The 4,517-nt window shown below is 50.7% G+C and overlaps 1 protein-coding gene across 1 annotated transcript in view; it reads left to right on the forward strand.

Annotated features, from left to right (window-relative positions):
• Positions 1-629: 629 nt before the first annotated feature.
• Positions 630-4,517, forward strand: part of CCL24 (chemokine (C-C motif) ligand 24) — a 12,948-nt gene continuing 9,060 nt past the window's right edge. Inside the window, exon 1 of the mRNA XM_011976317.1 lies at positions 630-657. The gene's annotated coding sequence lies outside the window, so the exon portion shown is untranslated. The remainder of the gene's footprint in view (positions 658-4,517) is intronic.

Raw genomic sequence — 4,517 nt, forward strand, 5'->3', positions numbered from 1 at the left:
GGAGGCTGAGGCAGGAGAATCGTGTGAACCTGGGAGGCGGAGGTTGCAGTGAGCTGAGATTGCACCACTGCACTCCAGCCTGGGCAACAGAGCGAGACTCTGTGTCCCTTCCCCCCACTCCACCTCCCCCCTAAAAAGATCCTCTTGACTTCTTTGATCTGCAGCATCCCCGTTTACCATCTGATTAGCAGTGCCCTCGGCTTCAGCTGCTATCTGTGCCTCCTGTTCCCGTCCCTGTTGAGCTGTTGAAAGCCCTCCCATCCGGAGATCAAAGGGCAAGGCACTCCACAGCTGCCACCTGTTTTCCTCCCCAGCCCCATCTGGGACCACACCCTTTCCAGGGCAGAAGTCTGCATGGACAGAAGTCTGTCTGACAATGGGTTCACTGTGCTCTTCTGACGGGGACCACCACCCACCCTACACCTGGGCCCCCATCAGGGTCTGCCTGTTGCCACAAATCCAACCTCTCGGAAGTCCTTGTGAACCTTGAACTCCTGAATTTCCCAGCCAAGCCAGGTGAGATGCACGGGAGGCACCCTTCCCTCCCCAGACACCCCTCCTCTCGTCCCGTTCTTCCTGCCACCCCAGATTGAGTGAGTCAGAGGAAATGATTTCTGCTCTGCACTTGGCACCAAGTTGTCACCCTGTCACCTCTGGGTAAGTGGCTCCCCTGTGTCCAGTATTCTGGGACTGTGTGTGTGTGTTTGGTAATGAGGAAGCAGGATACCCCAGGGAGCAGTGACACCCCCAGTCTGCACACCTGAATCCAGCCCCCTGCACTCCCCACCCCAGTGCCCATTCATCCTGGCACCCCACTGCCCTCTCCCCCCTGCATCACACCCCAGATGTCCACCTGCTTCCTTTAGGAGGCTGGGACAAGAATGCAAGAAGGAAGTGAAGGAGGCTGGGCAAAGATGGTGGCCGTGAGAGTCTAAAGGAAGGGGTGGATTGGAGAGCGGCTCAGAAAGTGAACTTGGCGTGGTGGCATTGGTGCCACTCAGCAGAGCATGCTGCCTGGCACCATGACAAGGGCATAGGTTTCTTCCCAGGAAGATGTAGGGCCAGTTCTGCTCCATCGTGGCTTAGGAGTCTTGAGCAAGTCATTTAACTCTCTAAACCTCAGTTTTCTTTTTTTTTTCTTTTTGGAGATTGAGTCTTGCTCTGTCGCCCAGGCTGGGGTGCAGTGGCACAATCTCGGCTCACTGCAACCTCTGCCTATGGGTTCAGGCAATTCTCATGCCTCAGCCTCCAGAGTAGCTGGGATTACAGGCACCCACCACCATGCCTGGCTAAGTTTTGTATTTTTAGTAGAGATGGGATTCACCATGTTGGCCAGGCTGGTCTCGAACTCCTGACCTCTGGTGATCTACTGCCTCAGCTGCCCAAAGTGCTAGGATCACAGGCATAAGTCACCATGCCCAGCCTGAACCTCAGTTTCCTTACTGGTGACATGGGGACAATAAGAGGATAAGATGAGTTCAGAGGAGCCATGTGGGGCTTTAGGGGAACAGCTGAAGGGATACTGGTCTAGTGGCATTTGATGGAGTCCCTCACTGAGGCTTGAGGCCTATTCCCTCCACCATTCTGGGAGGTGCACCGTCACACCCATCTTTCAGTAAATGAATTAAGCTTCACAGAGGCTAAACACCTTGCCTGGGGCCACCAAGTGAGCATATGGTTGGGACAAGGCTGAAACCCAGGAGTGTCTACCTCTAGGGTCATGCCCTCCCCATGGTACTACACTGGGTCTTGAGCTGGGTGGGGCAGTTGAGGCTGTCTAATCTCCCTGGGCTTCCAGTTCCCAGCCACAAAGTGTGGGGACAGGTGAGACTCTAAAGGGTCTTCTTGTTCTGATTTTTTTTTTTTTTTTTTTGAGATGGAGTCTCGCTCTGTTGCCCAGACTGGAGTGCAATGGTGCAATCTTGTCTCACTGCAACCGCTGCCTCCTGGTTTTAAGCAATTCTCCTGCCTCAGCCTCCGGAGTAGCTGGAATTACAGGCATGCACCACCATACCTGGCTAATTTTGTATTTTTAGTAGAGACGGGGTTTCTCCATGTTGATTAGGCTAGTCTTGAACTCCTGACCTCAGGTGATCTGCCCGCCTCAGCCTCCCAAAGTGCTGGGATTACAGGCTTGAGCCCCTCCCTTGTTCTGATAATTTATTGGACATCAAGACCTCTCCCTACCTGCCCTGCCTGCCTCGATTATCTACTAGAACCCCTGGTACTCCAAGCCCCACAGCCCCTGTGGACTGTTTTTATCCATGAATGGTCCCCCTAACACATGCACTCAAGTTTGAAACCTAAGTGTTATCCTGGACAGTCCTTCCTTTTCCTCAACCAGTATGGCATCAGAGCTCAGCAAATGCAATCCTGAGTGATCCTCAAATCCATCCCCTTCTTTCCATCCTAACTGCCTCCACCTCTCCATCCTAGATTTCCTACCACAGTCTTCCCAACAGTTCTGCCACACGACTTACTGCAGCCAGAGTGATTTCTTTAAGGCTCCAACCTGACCAACTCACCCCTCTGCCTTGACTTCATCTGTGTGGCCTCCAGGGCTTGAAATACCCTTCTGTGCCCGGTTTCCTCCCTGCCAAGCCCCACTCCCCTTGGTCAGCCTAACTCAGCACAAGGGGCATCTCCTCCACAAGGTTTTCTCTGACTTCTGCTCTCCATTGTGGCCTCGGTAGACTTCCATCTGGACACTTATCACCTGTGTCATAATTGCCTCTGTCTCTCAGGGCTAGTATGAGAGTTCTCCAAGGCAACACCTGTATATAGTTTTTCTTGGTATGCGTGGGATGGGGCATGTGGTATATAGCAGGGTTCGATGAGGTATGTATGGATGTATGTATGTATGGATGGATGGATGGATGGATGGATGGATGAGTGGATGGATAGATGGGTGGGTGGGTGGATGGATGGATGGATGGATGGACGGATGAATGGATGGATGGAAGGGTGAATGGATGGATGGATAAGTGAATGGATGGATGGATGGGTGGATGGATGGATGGATGGATGGATGGATTAATGAATGGATGGATGGATAGATGAGTGGATGGATGGGTGGATGGATGGGTGGATGGATGGATGGGTGGAGATGTGGATGCATGGGTGGGTAGGTGGATGGGTGGATAGGTAGATGGATGATGGCAGGATGAATGGGTGGATGGATGAATAAGTGGTTGGATAAATGGATGGATGGATGATGGATAGATGGGTGAATGGATGGGTGGATGAGTGGGTGGATGGGCGGGTGGGTGGATGAATGGATGGATGGATGGATGAGTGAGCAGATGAATTAATGGGTAGGTGGATGGATGGATACCTGAAAAGCCTCCCTTGGGGCTGAATTCCTGCAGCTTAAGGCTCTGGTTCCTGCTAGATGGTGAAGACCTGCATGTGCACTGCCGGGCGCAGTAGCTCACGCCTGTAATCCCAGCATTTGGGAGGCCAAGGCAGGCAGATCACCCGAGGTCAGAAGTTTGAGACCAGTCTGGCCAACATAGTGAAACCCCGTCTCCACTAAAAGCACAAAAAAATTAGCTGGCGTGGCGGCATGCACCTGTAATCCCAGCTACTTGGGAGGCAGAGGCAGAGGAATTGCCTGAACCAGGGAGGTGGAGGTTGCAGTGAGCCGAGATTGTGCCATTGCACTACTGCCTGGATGACAGAGCAAGATTCCGTCTGAAAAAAAAAAGAAGAAGAAGGAAGAAGAAGGAAGAAGAAGGAAGAAGAAGAAGAAGAAGAAGAAGAAGAAGAAGAAGAAGAAGAAGAAGAAGAAGAAGAAGAAGAAGAAGAAGGAGAAGAAAAAGTTGTTGTTTACTAAAAGCCCTTACATCCGTAACTTTCTAGGATTCTAGAATCACATGAGACCATGGGTAAAAGGTGGCCTCATCCTCTCCACCCCCAACATTTCATAGATGAGGAAATCAAAGCTTGAGAGGAGTGAACAAGTTGCCCAAGCTCATACAGCCAATGTTTAGCAGATCGGGGACTAAAATATGTCACTACACCATAGCCTATGGTTTGACCTAAAATTCAGTTTCAGACCTTAATAAGAAGACACAGGATTTTTTTTTTTCTTTCTGTCTTTCTCTCTCTGTGTATGTGTGTGTGTGGTCTACTTTTACCCTAATTAGGGCCATCAGATCCAGTGCCCCCCCGCCCCCATTCTCAGGTATTTACAGTTATTTATTGTCAGAGATGACAGACCCCTTCTTTTATTTATTTATTGAGAGATGGGGTCACGTTATGTTACCCAGGCTAGTCTTGAACTCCTGGGTTCAAACGATCCTCTTGCTTCAGTCTCCCAAATAGCTGGGACTACAGGCATGCACCACAGTACCTGGCTAATTTTTTGTTTATTTTTTGTAGAGTCGAGGTTTCACTATGTTGCCCAGGCTGGTCTTGAACACCTGAGCTCAAGTAATCCACCTGCCTCAGCCTCCCAAAGTGCTGGGATTACAGATGTGAGCCGCATCGCCCAGCCTACTTATATATATATATAT

The sequence above is a fragment of the Mandrillus leucophaeus genome, unplaced genomic scaffold (assembly GCF_000951045.1).
Source record: "Mandrillus leucophaeus isolate KB7577 unplaced genomic scaffold, Mleu.le_1.0 Scaffold164, whole genome shotgun sequence".
In the NCBI taxonomy this organism is placed as follows: domain Eukaryota; kingdom Metazoa; phylum Chordata; class Mammalia; order Primates; family Cercopithecidae; genus Mandrillus; species Mandrillus leucophaeus.